At 35.8% G+C, this 20,601-nt stretch overlaps 1 protein-coding gene across 2 annotated transcripts in view; it reads left to right on the top strand.

Annotated features, from left to right (window-relative positions):
- The first annotated feature begins 19,151 nt into the window (after positions 1-19,151).
- MMRN1 (multimerin 1) overlaps positions 19,152-20,601 on the top strand; it is a 70,607-nt gene continuing 69,157 nt past the window's right edge. The window contains exons 1-2 of one of the 2 annotated variants that reach the window (XM_022582334.3): positions 19,152-19,381; positions 19,561-20,279. The gene's annotated coding sequence lies outside the window, so the exon portion shown is untranslated. The remainder of the gene's footprint in view (positions 19,382-19,560; positions 20,280-20,601) is intronic. The other variant, XM_022582335.3, reaches the window with a different exon arrangement.

The raw sequence follows: 20,601 nt of genomic DNA, 5'->3' as shown, positions 1-20,601 counted from the left end.
ATTGAATAATCAGTGAATGCCTCAATGGTAGGACAAATAAGGAAGACCTGAAGGAGTAAGGAAGCAAGCTACGTGGTTACCTGGGGAAAAGTGTTCCTAGCAGAAGAAATAGCCTGTGCACAGTGCCGAGGTAAGAGCATCCAAGGAGGCCAGTGTGGTGCCCACAGGGAGGAGAGTTGTGGTCAGATGTGGTCAGGACTTAGCTGTATGGCCTCATCCACCATTCTATAAAGGCAGTCAAGTGGTTCAGACAGTGACACAAATCCCTACAGTGGAATTCTTTGGTCTAAATCACCTTCTGCACGAGAAGTAAAGTAAATAAGCAAAACAAATGGCAATTTTAAAACTATCAGCATTTCTTTTTTTATGCATTTCTAAGCAATTTTTCATTGCTTTTGCATTCAGTCCTCCTTTAAAAAATATATTTAGGAAAAAAGAAAATAATAAAATAAACTCCCATATGCCCTATACCCAAATGAAAGTATCAAGATTGTGACAAAATTCTGGTCATTATTCTTTTTTCCTTTATTGAAATATATTAAAGCAATTCCAGACCTACTCATTGCATCCCTCTACTTCAATCAGTATCTCTAAAAATAAAGCCATACTCATAAGTACCTACAAAACCATTATCACATGTAACTATATCAGATTATTCCTGTTTATCAGATACCCAGCCCATAGCCAAATTTCTCTGATTTTTCAAAATGGGTTTTGCAATTGGCTTGTTTACACCAATACCCAGACTCAGTGGCACTTCCTTAATAGAAATGACCATTTTACTGTTCATATAGTTTTTCCTTGAATCTACTTATTTTAAAGTACTTTAATCTTCTTAAGCACTAAATCAGAGAATTGAGCAGTTAATTATAATCATAAGCATCTTACATTCTGCATCATCTGTAACTTTAAGTGAGGAGGCTCAAAAATAATGCACTGGTATTATTTTTATTATTGTTATTACTAAGGCAACTAATTCGTTATACTATCACCTAAATCTCATATCTGCTGTTTTATTATTTTTTTAATCATAGAGTGCTTAGCTTACACACATAAAGCTTAGATACATTTAAATGTTACATGAAATAACTAGAGAAAAGAAAACGGAAAAGGCAGACCGGGTGATAACAGCATAGAAAATGAAAACGATCCCAGCAGGGATAAATGGAGGCTCAGGGTTCTTTCAAATAGGCATTTATTCCACATATTACAATTAGAAATGGTAGGTTTTAGTTCCAGTATTATTGTGACACATTTACAAAGCAGCTTTTGACTTAGGTCACATGAAGACTTAGCAGTAAAATCTGTCAGGATTTGTACAAAGCCTTCCTTTTTTCCTTCAAATATTTCCCGAAAGGTTACACATGTGTTTTTATAAAAATTAAACATTTCCATCCCTTTCTGGCTCAAAGTCAATGATAGTACTTTCTCTTTATGTATGTGTTGTTTTACCTTTCTCTATTAAACACTCTTCAAGAGCAAACCAGTTGGTGTAGAGAATGTTCAAAATTATTTGATGCTGATGACCCCATTTTTCAAATACCAGAAAAATATGATTTTGTGTCATTTTCCATTGCACATTACTGAACTTGACCTCAACCTTAATCATTTCCTCCTCCTTTTCCCACAATCATATGCTGACTGATGGTAAATTTATCCTTGTCATTCAAGTTTGAGGGAGAGGGGATTTGAAAATTCTAAGATATTCAAGTCATCATATAAATTTTTCATAATATACATTGATCTCTGACTGACATTGAATATTATAACATCAATTTCCTGCAACTAGAATTGTTTTTCCACCTTCGCAGGTACGCTTTGAATGTAAAATACTGTACAGTCCTCCACTTTTACAGATAAACTTGATACGTATGTTCCACATCAATTAATTTTTGGTGGTCTCATATGTTTTTTCTTTCCTATGATCCAGTGTAGTCCCTGGATTCTTTTCTATCAAAATTTCTACGGATTATTTAATAGCGAAAAATACTTGCTTTCAGCTAACTTATGACTTTAATTTAAAACATGAGTCGTTGTGTTCACTCAAGGATGTATCTCTCACATGGATGGTTTATTTCTCCCCCCTAGGCTGGAGATTTGGCTTAGAAATATACAAAGATGGAGATAAAATAGATATTATTATTGATAATAACTTTATCTAATATGTATTGAACATTTTCTAGGTGGAAAGACTTTTGCTAAGTCCTAGGTTGTTTCACTGATTCTTCACCACGATCTCATGAAGCAGGTACTCCTGGGATCTCTACTTTACAGATGAGGCAACCGAGGATGCCAAAGTGAGATTAACTTGGATGCCAGATACTTTGCTTATACTGCTCCTGAAGACACAGACACCTCTATCTTTCAAGAAATTCAATGACTTAAATGAATAAAAAAATCTTCATTATATTCAATTCCAAGTTGAAATGTATGTCTATCTGTGTGCTAACAGAATCACAGAATATCAAAGAGTGTCATACTGGGAGCTGAATATACAGTGATACAAACAAAGTTTTTGCTCTCAGGGAGCTTGTATTTCAATGGGTGGACGACCTGGCAATAAATAGGTATATCCTATAATATCAGAAAGTGATAGAGCAGTAAAAAATAAAAGCAGTAAATACATTTATATATGTCATTTACATATGCAATGAATGTGTCATTTAAGGATGACCAGTTTTTTGAGCACTTGCATTACATTTTGATAATTTTCTACACTGAGTTTTGACCTTTCCCAAAATGGAAAATAGAAAACTTCCTTTCTCAGCCACCTTTCATCTAGGATGCAGGCAATATCTAGGATTCTGTAAAACAGATTCACTAACGTAAGACTTCAACATGGAATTGAACAACTTGAAGATATTTGTTTCATTCAGGACACTGAGTTTCTTGATAGATGTAGTAGTACACAGTCCAGGAGAACAGTACTGGCCATTTCTGGTATTTATTTCCCAAAAATATTGATGCAAGTGGGACCCCAGCATCACTGCTATGAGCTGCAGTGTTGGTGTAATGTGTGTTACTTAATATCTTATAACATTTATTTCTTCTTAAACTGCCTATAGTGAATTCTACTGTTTGTAACAAGGAACTATGGCTGATACACAGGGATAGATGTAATAGATTAGTCTTAAAAGGACCCTTAGAAAAGTTGATATATGTCAGAAAAGACATAAATGTAAGAGAGAAAAGCACACAGAGATGAAACCAGGAGAAACAGTAAAAGTCCCGAAATAGGATTAACTTGATGTGTTTTTGTAGCAGGAAGAATGTCAATATGGCCAAGAGAAGTAAGCCAGATGAAGAATTATAGGCAATGAGATCGGGCAGAGAGTCATGAGGAGCCTTGACGATTATGACAAAGCATTTGGACTTTATAGTGAATGTAATAAGAAGTCAGTGCGGAGTTTTGAAAAGCAGTTTTATAATATGACTTACATTTCAAAACTCCACTCTGACTGCTGTGCAGTACTTATAATAGAGAAGCCAGAGTAGAAGTGAGAAACACAGAGGTCTAGGAGAGGGAAGACTGTGACTTGGATACTAAGTTGGAAAGAGTGGAGGTCATAGGAATAGGTTAGACTCTACAAATACGTTGAAAATAGAGGTATCACTTTTGTTTGTATATTGGATGTGCATCGTGAGAGAAAGCAATTGCGTGAATTATGGTTATTTACTACGAGTGAAACAGCTAGAGATGTTCTGTTAACATGGGGATAGAGAAATGAAAAGTTCAGTTTTGAAATTACCCATTAGACATCTAAATGAGGATTTCAAGTAGGCAATTTTCTATGGCTGTGGGGAATTCAGAGGGAAAATACTGAATTAGAGACATAAATGTCAGAGTCAACTGGACATAGGTGATATTAAAATTTTTTGGATATGAGATGACGTCTAAGTACTAAATGGAGAGAGGGAATGCAAGGGGACCATGTATTGTACTAAGCTAGGGGATGCTCTAATTTTAGATGTTGGGAGCATAGGAGAAGTAAGAAACAGACTGGGAAAGAGTGGCCGATGAGAATGAGATGAAAATTCAGGACAGTCTTATTTCCCACGTTCCAAGTGAAGAAAGCATTTCTAGAAAGATTGTGGCACCAACATGTGAAATGCTGCTGATCACTGGAATAAGAGGAAGCCTGAGAACGGACCATTAGTATTTGGCCAAAAGAGGTCACCAAGAAGCCAGGTCAAGGCAAGCTTGAGAATATCTTATTCAACTGAAATGAGAAGCAATAAAAACCTTCTTCTTGGTAGGGGTGTGGGAAGACCAGGGGATAAAGAAGTGGACATGTGGAGGAGAGTCCACTGGTTTTCTGAACAAAAGAACAGAGAATTGGGTTATTTTGAAAGCACAAAGTTTAGGAAGGATTTTCCTTCCTTTCTTTCTTTCTTATTTTCTACTTCGCCATGTTTACATTGACAGAGACATCTATTAACGAAGAAATATATGATTTTGCCAACTTCAAAAATTTTTATTTTATTTATTTTACCTACCATTACCCAATGGCTCACTGAAACACAAATCAAATGGTAAATATATTGAAAGTAATTTACCAAATCTTACCAAAATTACTCAGGTTGTTAAAAATGGTTTTAGAGTAGACAAACAATTTTAAAGGGCTGAATGTTACTTGAAAGAAATATTTCATTTCATTTTATCAAAAAAATATTTTGCTTTATATCCTAAAAGGCTACAGAATAAAGCATGGCCATAAATATTTCAGTTAAGAATATCTAAACTTTATTGCTAAAATAACACTTACAGTATTTAGAAAATAATGTAGAAAAAAACAAAAGCCAAGAGAAAACCAGGAAATTGTGATAATCCCAAATTAATAATAAAGCAGTATTCAAAGACTTTTACTTTGGCCCTACTAGATAAATTTGGGAATATGCTAAGTGCTATAGGAGACACTCAGAAGTATGAGGCATGGTTCTACATATCAAACAACATACAGATAGAGTTGGGAAGATAAGGAGTATGAATAAGAAGATAATATTGCAAAGCAGTAAATAAGTGGGCAGTGTAGACAGTAAGTGCCACAAAGTTCAGGACAAAAACAAACAAAAAACAGCAACAACAACAAAACAACTATGAGCTAGAATCATTGATTAAGTCTTCTGTAAGGGCAGTAAATGAAAAGCATGTGTAGAATCTGGAAAGGCAAATAAAATGGGAAAGAACATTCCCAGAAAAGAGAAGAAAATTTTAGAGTAATTTGTTAACAAGTTAATTAAAAATATTCTCCTTGACTCCTATTGTGTTATATGTTTAAGAGCAGGAATACCAAAATAATGAACAAAAAAAGAAAAGAAAAACAAACAAACAAACAAAAACAAGGGCTTCCCTGGTGGCGCAGTGGTTGAGAGTCTGCCTGCTGATGCAGGGGACATGGGTTCGTGCCCCAGTCCGGGAAGATCCCACATGACGCGGAGCGGCTGGGCCCGTGAGCCATGGCCGCTGAGCCTGCGCGTCCGGAGCCTGTGCTCTGCAACGGGAGAGGCCCACGTACCGCAAAAACAAAAAACAAAAGAACAAAAATAATGATGCTCACACCCAATAGAGTGACTATAATAAAAAAGACAGAAAATTACAGGTGTTGTTGAGGATGTGGAGAAAATGGAACCCTCCATACATTGCTGGTGGGAATGTAAAATACTGTTATCACTTTGAAAAAACACCTAGTATCTACTTAATGCACTGTGGTCTCCTAAATGAGAAGGAAATCCAAAAGGGAGGGGATATATGTATATGTATGGCTGATTCATTTTGCTGTGCAGTAGAAGCTAACACAACATTGTAAAGCAACAATACTCCAATAAAAATTAATTTTAAAAAATCTAACAGTTACTCAAAAACATAGAGTTGCTTTATCACCCAGCAATTCTACTCTTAGGTGAATTGAGACAGATGTCTACACAAACTTATACACATATGTTCATAGCAGCATTATTTATTGTAGCCAAAAAAGAGAGATAACCCAAACCTCCATTAACTGATGAATGGATAAACAAAATGTAGTATATATACACAAGTAAATATTATTCAGCCTAAGAAAAGAATGAAGTACTGGTACATGCTACAGCAGGAGTGAACCTCGAAAACATTATGCTAAGAAGCCAAAGGCCACATATTGTATGATTCCATTGATAGGAAATATACAGAACAGGCAAATCCATAGTGACAAAAAGTAGATTCGTTTTTGCTAGGGGTTTGGGAGAATGGGGACTTACTGCTGATGGGCTGGGGTTTCTTTATGGGGGGATGAAAGTGTTCTGGAAATAGAAAACGGTGGTGGTTGTACAACCTTGTGAATATACTAAAACCCACTGAACTGTAGACTTCAAAAGTGTGAATTTTATAGCATGTGAATTATATCTTAATTTCTTAAGTGGGAGACATTACAGAGTCATAAAAAAAGATGAAGACATTCTGCATGTCTTCGTGTGTTCGGGAGTCACATAGGAGCAGAAGTTGATGCAGAAGATGGGGAGATACCGAGTAGACTAGGCTGACTAAGGAGGAGACATAAGTAAAGTTGGTAAGATGGGTTATGCCAATCAATACCAAGAATTAGAAAAGACTGAAAGATCCACGTCAACTTAGTACAGGCTATGATATGTGAAGAAAGCATTATTATGTACACCCCGTTTAAGAGGTAAGGAAACTGAGACAGAAGTACCTGAGTAGTTTGCCTAAGATACAGCAAATAAATGATAGTCAGTTGACCTCAGATTTGACTGATTCCAGACTCAACACCCATGACTATTCTTTCTTCCCTTGAATAATGACATTTTATCTTGATGACATTTCTGATATAAATAACTTTTAGAGTACCAAATTTTATTTTTTTCCCATTATAAGAAATTAAATTTGAGTTGTATTTTATTAGTACACTAGTTTCTTAGGAGCCAGCTGATTTTCACCAAGTGCAGAGAGAAATGTCAACTTTTTAGCATGATTTATTCTTTTTGAAGCTGAATAATTCTAATAGAGGATTGTATAGAACACTCCATTTTTCTTAGACTTTACCAAATATATCTAAGAAGGTATGAAATTATATCTATAATAGAAACACAAGCAAAGAGGGAAATTGGGGCACTGGGAAGAGGATGCATATTTTTATAGTCCTAGTCAAGGTCATTTAAACCAAAGCATAATATTTGATGTTTTTTTCTGTCTTCAACCATAAATTGTTAAGGTGCCATTCAGGAAAGTCTCATTATTAAGATATTTTTGCCTTCTTTTGTTCTTTTATCTTTTAGTCATAATCATAGTGAAAACTTGCCTTAAAAATAGTAACTTTTCCATAATTATTTATTGATTGAGTCAACCTTCAAAATTATTTTCAAAGTCTTTCAAAATTATTTAAGTCAAAGTCTACAATGTTTGAAGCTCTGTGTCAGTTACTATGTTAGTTAGCATTTGAGTTGGATGCCCATCACTGGAAATTCTCATTAACTGTGAATTAAACTGGATAGAAGTTTACTTCTCTCTCTTACTCAGGAAGTCTGGATATGGTCAGCCTAGCATTGGAACGATAATCATGATGTCCGGGACCCAGGTGTGTCCATCCTAACGTTTTGCCCTGCATGAATTTTGATTTCTCGTTATTTTCATGATAACAGGTGATTGTCAGATCTCCAGATAGTCCATCCAGCAGGAAGGAGGGAGAGGTAAAGAAAGATGCAAGTGTATTTCTTTCCTTTAAGATGTTTTCTGGCAGTTAGGCACACAATTTCTGCTTACAACACACTGAACTTAGCCGCATGGCCGTGACTGACTGCAGGGAAAATGAGGATGTGTAGCCTTCACTCGGGGTGATACAGCTAAAAATAAGGTGTTCTATTACTACGGAAAAGAGGGAAATAAATATTTGCAGATGTTGCAGTTCAAGTTCCCTGGGAAGCATAATCTGAGATGAAGATTATTTCCAAGGGAGTTTATTAGAGAGCGTTCCTGGGATCAACACTTTACGCAAGGTTTGGGAAGGGAATGGCTGTGGATAGAGGGAGAAGATGAGCTGCTCTTCAGTCCCAACCAAGACTTAAGCCAGTCCCACTCAGAGTACTCCATAGTTGGAGTGAGGGGGAGTGGTCGGTCTTTATATTTCAGTTTTGGTCATTCGCTGCAGGCTGTTGCTGGGAAGTATGATATCGGGCAAGACAGTTCTCTTCAGCTGAGAACATTCCCAAAGAAAACTGACGGTTGAGGGCTGTCTTCCAGCAGTTGGGAGAAAATTCTCCATTCCTGAAAAGGGGCCTGGGTGGTACATCACAGCATCTACCATAGCAGACTGCTAGCAGTATCTGCGCTATGGAGGATAAAATAGGAAATACAAAACACATTTTGCCCTGGACAAATGAGGACCTTACCTTCCAGTTACACTTCAAAGAACTCTAACATAAGGTTGGAAGAATTAAGTGTTTAAAGAGAAATACAAACGAAGAGGGATGGGTTTTCAGAGGGTAATTTTAATCCACTCATTTACAATTCTTATTAAGCACCTACTATATGTTAGATACCATGCTAGGCAATATGATAAAACAAATGAAGGTGACGGTGTGTTCCTTTGCCATCATGGAATTTAGTGACTCATTTGGGAGAATGACTGAAGACAAGCAAATAAGTGAAATAACAGCTAATTGTGACATGTGGTAGAAAGGAAATAAACAGTAAATGAATGACTAATTGTGAAATATATATTGAAGGAGATGCTCATAGGAAAGAGGGAACTACATAAGCTGAGAATTAATTTTGAGAAGGAAGTAGCCTCTGTAAGAACAGGAAGACAGATTTCTAAGCAAGGGGTCTAAAAAAAAGTTCAGTGACAAAGTGACAAGTTTGAGTACTAAGAGAGCACCTACTTGACTGGGACACAGTAGCAAAGAAGAGAGTGGTGTGAGATGAGATTGGAGTGGTAAGAAGATCATTCAGTGCCTGAGAATCCGGGTGATATTCTAGGCACAATGGAAGACGATGATTTAACACCCATGAAAGCATACATGATATGATTAACACTGTACATAAGTTACCTCTGGCTACAGTAGAGAAAGTGATATTTAGGGATTAAAAAGATTTCAGAAAACTTGACGTTACTTTTGAGAACTGCTTTCAACAATTATTTAATAAACACATAAATATGCCACACTCTAGAGATACAGTGATGAGATAAAAAGACAAAAATCTCTTGCCTCATGAAGTTTAATTCTCCATAAAGAGATTCTCCTTTCTATCTCTATCACTCTCTCTATGCACAAACACGAACTTATAATAATGAATGGATGAAAAGTAATCTCTGAATAACTCCCATAGCTCTTCATTTATTTATTTTTGCTTTTTTAAAAATGTCATTCTTTTACCTTGTATTAGAGTTATTTGGGATACAAACACACACTCACTATCTCTATATATACTAAATTATGTATATATCCTACATGCTGTATGTGTATATTATGTATATATGTGTATATATTATGTATATGCAGTATAGATATTATATATAGTATATATATACTACATAGATGTTATTTATAATATGCTTATGTTAAATTATGCATTAATATAGAGTTTTCATGTTTTTTAAGTATTTGAGTAAAAATATTTTTACTAGAATAATTTATAGTGTAATCTTAATTCTGTCAGGTCCAATACTGTATATCAAACCCACAGGATATTCTCTGTTGAATTCACAAACTTGTGTTATGTTTTTATAAAAATAATTTCATATTTTTATTTTAATAAATTTTTATTTCTGCACTTTTTGGCCATGCCACGTGGCATATGGGATCTTAGGTCCCTGGCCAGTCCCCCCTGCAGTGGAAGTTTGGAGTCAACCACTGGACCACCAGGGAAGCTCCAACAATTATTATTTTAAATATCTTCATCTTTTTCAATTTTATGTGAAAATACGTGTCTAATCAAGCATAATTTCTTATTTTAAAATATAAGTTCAAGTCAAATGTTAGTGTCAAGGCAAAAATATTTTCCTTTGCCTATGACTAATTATTATTTAATTCATTCTATTTGTGATAGATACCTATAAAGCAATTCAGAAGTTTTCTAGATTGACTCTAAATAGGATAGGTTAGTGGAACGTAGAGCTGAATGCAGTGCTCTTTTAGATGTTGTATTTTCATAAAATCTGTGAATGAATTTTGGATTATTTCACATGAGAGATTTATGATACTTTGTTATGGTTCTACCTATTTCATAGTAGTCGGGTAGCTATTGGAATGCTTACATCATTAAAGAAAAAAGAACACCATTTGTTTTCTTTTCAAAAGTTATAAACAATTTTTGGACATGAAGCATGCAAATACTTGAACTATAAATGGAATTTAAATTAAAAAAAGAACACTGTTCTAGTTGGTTTTTTTGTTTTTTGTTTTGTTTATTGCTAAATAGACTTTTTGTGTGTGTGTCTCAAAAGCAGAACATTGAAAACTCACTGGAATTTAGGTACACTTCCATCCATATGCCTTTAAACTTTCAAAAGTGTTTTAGACAAGAGACCTACATGTGCTATAATCTGTAGACTTTTTCAACAGTAAAGCTCTTGGTTGGGGAGTCTCAGCTGATCAGAGAGAGAAAAATCTCCAAGGGATCAAAATATATATGGGAATGAACTCAAACTTATGTCAAAGCTTCGAGCTACAGAAGGGAACTACACATTATTTACTGATCAGCAATCATGTGCACGATTGGGCCTGAGAAATTCAAAAGACAACAAAGCACAGGGCCCTTCCCACAAGCTTGCAGAGGAAAATCTATTTACTCAACAGAAGAAATACTACAAATGCTGAAACAGAGGCAGAAGCTAAGTGTAAAGAGATTCAGCTGACTGAAACTTCTCCACACTCTAGAAAAATTCTGTCAGAGATGCAGACTCCCAAGAACTCATTTTCCATCCACTCTCTGGAGCTGTGTGAGAAACTACAGAATGCCTTAGCAAAGAATTAAAGCAGATTTTATCAGTGAGGTGTGGCTGACTGTGAAATGCTCTCAGTAATGCAACCCAGGTCTGCAGTAATGGTGCTAACAAAAAGCTAGAGCAGGTTACCCTAGCTTCCACCATTTTTTTTTTCTTGTTTCCAAATCTGGTAGAATTAAGTCTAAATCTTAACAAATAAGATTTATACATTATGTCTGTTTTCAATATTGGCTTAAATATTATTAACAAAATATAATGCCATCAAGATTTTTGAGAAAACTCTCTTAGCCTTGCATTAGTAAGAACACTTTCATCGCAGTGGCTAAACCTTCAGGTTGGATAACACTTTTTAGTAAGAGCCTTAGGCTCACATCAACACTGAAAGGACAGGAGGCAGGCTGGGGGTCAGTGCCCTCAGGCATCTTAGTTGCTCCCTCTCTGGGCTTCTGTTGCTAGGCGCTCACAGAAAGAATAATGGCAGGGCTATTGTAAGGGTGCTTTTCCCCTTGCCCTTCTTAAGCTGCTGTTTCTCTGGTTCTGAAAATAAGTGACTATTTGGAAGCAGCCTACAAAGAGGCCAACAGAGGTTTCCACATGCTTCCATCTAGTTTATATCCCTGGGCAAAGAATTTTAAGGTAAGAGCTACCAAGGATTTTTTCTCAATTAACATTCTGCTTGAAAGAATTTTTTTTAAACAGAAGTTTGCTACTGTTGCCTCTAATGAGATTACAGGTCTATTTTAAGTATTAATAGTGTTCGTATTTGTGGAACATATAATAACTTTATTTTTTAAAGCATTAATTTTCCTTTGAAATATGTGGCATTTATCATAATCCAGTAAGAGCTTGTGTAGAGAAAAACTTTTTGGCAGAAATTAACAATATATATGAAAACAGCCTGAAAAAAAGCATTTATGTTGAAAAGTGTTATCATGTTATTATTGCTTATGGCACAATTATTTAGCTATTTCCTTAATTGATAGACTAAATCAACTACTAAATCAAAAGACTTTGTACTGTGAAACTGTTAATCTTTCGGACAATAGAATGTTGCGGCTTTAATTTTACAGATATTTTGATTGCTCTGGATAGAGAAACCTTGGAGAAGGACGTTTGGTGCATTTGCAAATTTGACTGTTTTCTTTTGTTTTGAAACCAAGCTCTGTGTTAACTATTTAAACCAGTTTTCTAATGTAACAGAAATTGACCTCTGTGTGTCAACAAAAACTAAGAATCTAACTTAATACATGAGATCAGGGTAACCTGGAAAGAGGGCAAAGCCTCAGAGTTAAAGGACCTGGGTTCAAATGGCGGTTCTGTCACTTTTCAGCTGCCATGCCTTGGGCAGTTACTTGACTTCTCGGTAAAATAGGGATTATGAGTCACATATCAGGGGTTGTGAGAGAAATAAAACAACGCAGTTTATGTGCCACTTAAGATAATGCTTGGCACAGAGTCAGTGCGTACTAAGCTAACAATTATTATAACTATCAGAAGTTAAATCAGCGTTAATCTTTCTATTGGCATAAGAAGGAAAAACAAAATTTATGTGTCCAACAAAAATTTATAAAACAAGTGAACCACACAGAAGGCTTTCTGGTGCTTTGAGTAAGAATAATCCTTCCTTGAAGATCAAAGGAATTCACGAATAGGTGGGTCGAAGCTTACTTTGTCAAGAGTAGAGAGAATATAATGGAAATTAAGCATAGGGTTGATAAAATATAGCTCTGGTTTCTTGATATAGTAACATCCCAACTTTGACCAGTATATTACTTTACATTGTATAAAAAGTCTCATGTGCACTGACCCATGTAATCATCGGAAGGAGAATACAGATGAGATAACTGAAGCTTAGCAGGATCGAGGGACATGTCTAAGATCATACCAGCAGTCCATGACAGAGCAAGGATGAGAAAGAAGGTCTCAGGTTCAAACCTGAGATTATTTGCCATGCTGCCTTCTTTCTACACTGCACTGCCTATGGCTCTAAAAGAAATAGTTAAAGAATTTGGAGAGAAGGGGTCCATGAAAATATGAGAAAAACTATGTGCTTTGTTAGGGTAGAGATGTTTTTGGAAGAGAGATTTATCTACTGGGATTTAGGAGCAGAAGTACTGATAAACTTAAGGGAAAGTCATTTCTTGACTGCTTCAATGCAAATCCAGAGAGTCCCTTTGCCTATAGTCATAGGAATGTAGATTTATTTTTGATGTATTTGTGGAGAGGAAGGTGATCTCCACGTCTTACTCCTCCGTCATCTTGAATCACATTTCTGTAGAATGACCATAATTCTTTAATTCCTCTAAGATGGGGGGATATTATTGGCTTCTCATTTTTCTATTTCAACTGAGTTTTGTCACGGTAGAAAACAACAACAACAAAAACTGTTGGATTGCTAGTCAGCTACTTATTTTATATATATATATAAAATTAATGACATATATATATATATATATATATCATGGTTAGTTAGTTGGAAACAGCACTTAAAAGTTTTTCCAGTTTAATAAAATTAGAACAAATCTTCTAAGCTCTAAATTTTACTAAGATGGTTGTAAGAGAATGTGTATGAAGACAAAATTAGGTATAGAAGGATTACTGACTCCATTTTACAAACCCTGGATTTTAGTCCTGATTCTAACAGCAAAATTTTCTCAGTGTCCTACTGTATTTTTTCTTTCATGTTCTAGGCATACTAAATTTTTGGTAAATATCAATTCAATTGAAGTTGACTTTTACCCTGAAGATCATCTCTGCTCTACAGATGAATGTAAATATTAGATTTGTTGTATTTGATAAAGGAAAGATTGTACACTTAATATAAGAAAGTTCAACACACTGCTAAGAAGGGGCAAATGTTCTTGATTTCAAGCTTATTAAATTCTTTTTCTTGCACTTAAAAAAATTAATGTGTAAATTACATACAATTAAATTCACAGCTCTTAAGTGATTTGACAATTGTGCATAATCATTACTCACAACCCAAAGCAAAATGTAAAATATTTACATCATCTAAGAAAGATCTTTCATGTCCTTTTCCAATAAATCCTCCTACCCCCAGAAAAAACTACTGTTTGATTTCTACCACCATAAATTAGTGCTTCCTATTCCTGGATATCATATAGATAGAACTGTGTTCTCTACTATATTTTCTATCTCAGATCTCTCCAGTCTTCATTTATATCTTCTTCTCTTGATGGACATTTGTGTTGTTTCCAGTTTGGGGCTACTAATATGAATAAGGCTGCTCTGAATACTCTTGTAAAGATCTTTTTGTTTTTATTTCTCTCGGATAAACATCTCAATGTAAAATTCCTCTATCAAGGGTGAGATATATATTTAAACTTTATAACTGTCTCACAGTTCTCCAAAATGGTAGTACCATTTCACACTTCTACTGGAAATATATGAGAGTTCTGATTGCTTTACCCCCTTCCAACATTGGGTGTTGTCTTTTTAAATTTCAGTTCTTCTAATGGTAGAATGGTATCTCATTATAGTTTTGTTTTGCTTCGCTCTGATAACAAAAAATACTGGGTACCGGATTCTTCAATATACGCAAATCTATCAATGTGATAAACCATATTAACAAATTGAAAGAGAAAAACCATATGATCATCTCAATAGATGCAGAGAAAGCTTTTGACAAAATTCAACACCCATTTATGCTAAAAACCCTGCAGAAAGTAGGCATAGAGGGAACTTTCCTCAACATAATAAAGGCCATATATGACAAGCCCACAGCAAACATCATCCTCAATGGTGAAAAACTGAAAGCATTTCCACTAAGATCAGGAACAAGACAAGGTTGCCCACTCTCACCACTCTTATTCAACATAGTTTTGGAAGTTTTAGCCACAGCAATCAGAGAAGAAAAGGAAATAAAAGGAATCCAAATCGGAAAAGAAGAAGTAAAGCTGTCACTGTTTGCAGATGACATGATACTATACATAGAGAATCCTAAAGATGCTACCAGAAAACTACTAGAGCTAATCAATGAATTTGGTAAAGTAGCAGGATACAAAGTTAATGCACAGAAATCTCTGGCATTCCTATATACTAATGATGAAAAATCTGAAAGTGAAATCAAGAAAACACTCCCATTTACCATTGCAACAAAAAGAATAAAATATCTAGGAATAAACCTACCTAAGGAGACGAAAGACCTGTATGCAGAAAATTATAAGACACTGATGAAAGAAATTAAAGATGATACAAATAGATGGAGAGATATACCATGTTCTTGGATGGGAAGAATCAACATTGTGAAAATGACTCTACTACCCAAAGCAATCTACAGATTCAATGCAATCCCTATCAAACTACCACTGGAATTTTTCACAGAACTAGAACAAAAAATTTCACAATTTGTATGGAAACACAAAAGACCCCGAATAGCCAAAGCAATCTTGAGAACGAAAAAAGGAGCTGGAGGAATCAGGCTCCCTGACTTCAGACTATACTACAAAGCTACAGTAATCAAGACAGTATGGTACTGGCACAAAAACAGAAATATAGATCAATGGAACAGGATAGAAAGCCCAGCGATAAACCCACGCACATATGGACACCTTATCTTTGATAAAGGTGGCAGGAATGTACAGTGGAGAAAGGACAGCCTCTTCAATAAATGGTGCTGGGAAAACTGGACAGGTACATGTAAAAGTATGAGATTAGATCACTCCCTAACACCATACACAAAAATAAGCTCAAAATGGATTAAAGACCTAAATGTAAGGCCAGAAACTATCAAACTCTTAGAGGAAAACATAGGCAGAACACTCTATGACATAAATCACAGCAAGATCCTTTCTGACCCACCTCCTAGAGTAATGGAAATAAAAACAAAAATAAACAAATGGGACCTAATGAAACTTCAAAGCTTTTGCACAGCAAAGGAAACCATAATCAAGACCAAAAGACAACCCTCAGAATGGGAGAAAATATTTGCAAATGAAGCAACTGACAAAGGTTTAATCTCCAAAATTTACAAGCAGCTCATGCAGCTCAATAACAAAAAAACAAACAACCCAATCCAAAAATGGGCAGAAGACCTAAATAGACATTTCTCCAAAGAAGATATACAGAATGCCAACAAACACATGAAAGAATGCTCAACATCATTAATCATTAGAGAAATGCAAATCAAAACTACAATGAGATATCATCTCACACCAGTCAGAATGGCCATCATCAAAAAATCTAGAAACAATAAATGCTGGAGAGGGTGTGGAGAAAAGGGAACACTCTTGCACTGCTGGTGGGAATGTGAATTGGTTCAGCCACTATGGAGAACAGTATGGAGGTTCCTTAAAAAACTACAAATAGAATTACCATATGACCCAGCAATCCCACTACTGGGCATATACCCTGAGAAAACCAAAATTCAAAAAGAGTCATGTACCAAAATGTTCATTGCAGCTCTATTTACAATAGCCCGGAGATGGAAACAACCTAAGCGCCCATCATCGGATGAATGGATAAAGAAGATGTGGCACATATATACAATGGAATATTACTCAGCCATAAAAAGAAACGAAATTGAGCTATTTGTAATGAGGTGGATAGACCTAGAGTCTGTCATACAGAGTGAAGTAAGTCAGAAAGAAAAAGACAAATACCGTATGCTAACGCATATATATGGAATTTAAGGGGGAAAAAAATGTCATGAAGAACCTAGGGGTAAGACAGGAATAAAGACGCAGACCTACTGGAGAACGGACTTGAGGATATGGGGAGGGGGAAGGGTGAGCTTTGACTGGGTGAGAGAGAGTCATGGACATATACACACTAACAAACGTAGTAAGGTAGATAGCTAGGGGGAAGCAGCCGCAAGGCACAGGGATATTAGCTCGGTGCTTTGTGACAGCCTGGAGGGGTGGGATAGGGAGAGTGGGAGGGAGGGAGACGCAAGAGGGAAGACATATGGGAACATATGTATATGTATAACTGATTCACTTTGTTATAAAGCAGAAACTAACACACAATTGTAAAGCAATTATACCCCAATAAAGATGTTTAAAAAAAAAAAAAAAAATACTGGGTACCTTTGCATGTGTATATTAGCTATTTGTGTATATTTTTTGTCATGTGTCTGTTCCAGGCTTCTGCCAACTTATTAATTGGATTATTTGTCTTTTTATTATTTACTTACAGGAATTCATTTTATATTCTGGATAGCGAATTTGTTCAAATATCTGAATTTCTACCATTTTTCTCCATTTTTCTACCATTTTTTTTGCCATGGGGTCATGATATAATAGCCTTTTACATAGTGTTCTTATTTAGTTATTTTTGTTTTCATGTCTGTGAAGGACATTAGTCTGTGGTTTTGTTTTTATTGAAGTATTTGGTTTTGTAATATTTTGTACTAGTGTTTTTCTGACCTCATGAATTGAGTTGGAATATATTACTTCATTTTTTTAAAGAGCTCATGAAGACATGATATTTCTTCTTTAAATGTTTGATAGAACCTACTAGTGAAACCATCTGGGCCTGGAGTTTTCTTTATTGGAAAGTTTATTATGAATGGGGATTTTTAGATTTTTTTATGATTCTATCAATTTTAGTAAGTTTTTTTAAAAAATAATATATCTTTTTCATTTAAATTGTCAAACATATTGGCATGTGGGTCTTCTGGAGAAAAATCCTTTTAGGTTTTGCCTATTGTAGATATCTTTATTTCTCCTTTACTTTTATGGATATTTTTACTAGATAGATATAAAATTCTAAATTAACTGGTTTTTTTCCTTTGAGTACTTTAAAGATGTCATTCCACTGTCTTCTCTCATTCATTGTATTTAATGAAAAGTCAACCATAATTGCTGTACCCTTTATGTAATTGTGACTTTTTAGAAAAATTATTGAGTGCTTTCAAAATGTTCTTTGGTGTTTCAGGATTTTACCTACAGTATGTCCAGGCACAATTTCCTTCTCAGGGTTTTCTGAACTTCTTTAGTGTTTGGGTTAATGTGTTTCACCTATTTTGGAAAATTCTTATCTATTATCTTTTAAAATTTTATCTTTTTTCCTAATCTCTTTCTTTTCTTTTCTTTTCTTTATTCCTATTATATCTATGTTATACCATATGAAAACGTTCCACAGATCTCAGGCACTGTTCCTTTTGTCTACACCTTTATCTTTTTTTGTGTTTCAGTCTGGACAATTTATTTTTGACTTGTCTTCAAATTAGCCAGTTGTTTTCTTTGATATTTCCACAGTGCTATTAAGCTTACCAAATTAATTCTTTATTTCTGATATCATATTTTTTGTTTCTAGCATTTCCATTTTCTTTATAGTTTTTGTCTCTGCTCAAATTCCCTTTCAGACATGCTTGCCTCATTCTAGCAAAGTTAGGTTAAATTCTCTGTCAAGGGCGAGAGAGAGTCATGGACATATACACACTAACAAACGTAGTAAGGTAGATAGCTAGGGGGAAGCAGCCGCAAGGCACAGGGATATTAGCTCGGTGCTTTGTGACAGCCTGGAGGGGTGGGATAGGGAGAGTGGGAGGGAGGGAGACGGAAGAGGGAGGAGATATGGGGATATATGTATATGTATAACTGATTCACTTTGTTATAAAGCAGAAACTAACACACCATTGTAAAGCAATTATACCCCAATAAAGATGTTTAAAAAAAAAAAATTCTCTGTCAATACATCTAATATCTGAGCCTTCTCTGGATTGTTTTCTACTGATGTTTTCTTTCTTGACTATGGGTCACATTTTCTTGTGTCTTCATTTGTCTCATAAGTTTTGAGAGGCATTATGTGTAAAAGAACTGTAGTAAATAATATTTACCTCAGAGAAGGGCATACCTTTCCTCCTGTCAGGCCTCTAGCATGGAGGCTGAGTCACACCAATTTGTAGTGAGCTCGGTTTAATCTAAACCAAGTTGTTGTATCTTTTATTAGTTTTAGCTCACGATAGTTTTTAAATACTTTGAGGGTGTGATCAGTATTTTCCTTTCAACTAAGCTTAAGATCTGAGCAGAAACAAAGCTCCCGAGAGTTCTTTATTCTTTGCGATACAGAAAAAAGCTCTCTGGACTTTGTGTGTTGTAAGACCTAAAATTAAGGTTTACTCTCAGCTGCTGCTTTGACATGTGAAACCCCGCGGGCTGCTTATGGCCTAACCACAAGTTCCCTTCCCCACTCTGCTCCAGCGGGCAAGGCCCCCTGGCCAAACAGTTCTTATCAAGGGGACCAGACACAGTTCCTGCGTGTCCCTGAGTCGTGGATTTCAGTTCTCTGCCAGCCTGTAGAATTACTCAAACAAGCCAATTGCATCCGCCAGTGAGAGCCGGGGCGGGGGGTGGGGGGGGGCAACCTATACTCTTAATATTACACAGCCTGCCTCTCACAGCTCCTGGCTGTTTGCTCTGTTCTCGAGTGCAACCCCTGTGTCGCTCTGCATGGTGCGTGGTGTCTTCCTTCCCAGCTCTGTGAGTATATATTCGTCCAGTATCGGGTGTCATGTGTTCAGCCACCCCCATAACCTTAGGGTGGGAATTCCTTCCTCACCAGTGAAGAGGACATGATTCAAACACTGTGGGAGATCTCCTACTTTACAGTAAAAAAATCTATTTTTTTTCATCTCTGATGAGTTATCTTTCTTCCCCAGAACCACCCCTGGATTTCTACACTATGGAAGATATTTCTCCGACTTTTTGCCTTATCACCTACCTTTGGGGGACCATCGAAGTGTGCTCAGTGAAGACCTGGCATGCCTCAAAGTTATTTTTTTTCTATGCTCTTGCCCTTTACCCAGCCTACGGAGGGTTATGGCAGTGACTTAGTGGAGACTAAGTTCTCCTCTGTTAGCCTTCTCTTGTCACTACCCCAGGGAAGGGATGGGGGCTGAGGCTGCTTGTACAAACCTTGTGAGTGTGGAAGCCTAAGCTCTCCATTCAGCCTCTGAAGGCAGGGACGGGGCAGCACCACAGTTCTTTCTGTGGTATTTTGTGCTAGTAGAGCAGTTACTGTCTAATAAGATTTATGTCTTTCTAGGTTGACCGCTTTCTGGTCCTTTGGCTTTTCTTGGGTTTTTTATTGTTCATGCCATTGGTGTTTCTAGTTTGCCAAATTCTCCAGTACTCAGTCTGGGAGGTATGAGGCAAAAAGAAAATCCAGAGAACCCAATGCTGTGTTGTTCCTTGGGTCTCCTAGCCAATCTGCCTTCTTTTCTTCACCTCAGAGTCTTATGTTTGTTTTACATATAGTGTCCAGGATTTTTAGATGTACTTAGCAGGAGGAATAGGGAAAAGTACGTCTATTCCATAGGTCCAGAAGCAGAAGTCACTAATGATAATCACTCAATGACCAGACATAACTTTCATGAAGGTAAAGAAAATGTTATTTCTAAAATGTGCAAAAGAAATTAGGCTTAAAGACTTTTTAAATTAACTTTTTCAAGTGTATTGCTCTACTTAAACTGGAAATATAAAATAAGCAATAGTATAGTTTTGCATCCTACCAATATAAACATTTGCTTATGAAGGATATTTGGTCATCTTTTATCAATTTGTTCTTAATGTTCCTAGTTATAGCGTTAAAAATTTTATGTTAGTACAAAATATGTTGTGTTTTTTCCTGACAAACTAATACATTTCTCTCATTTAATATTAAGAATTATATGACTCACTATACTTCCATATTCCCTTTT

The sequence above is a fragment of the Delphinapterus leucas genome, chromosome 5, assembly GCF_059928025.1.
Source record: "Delphinapterus leucas isolate spDelLeu-1000000601 "Yukka" chromosome 5, BTC_Dleu_Yukka2, whole genome shotgun sequence".
Classification (NCBI taxonomy): domain Eukaryota; kingdom Metazoa; phylum Chordata; class Mammalia; order Artiodactyla; family Monodontidae; genus Delphinapterus; species Delphinapterus leucas.
The sequence above is the reverse complement of the archived record's forward strand: the minus strand, read 5'-3'. Positions and strand labels throughout refer to the sequence as shown.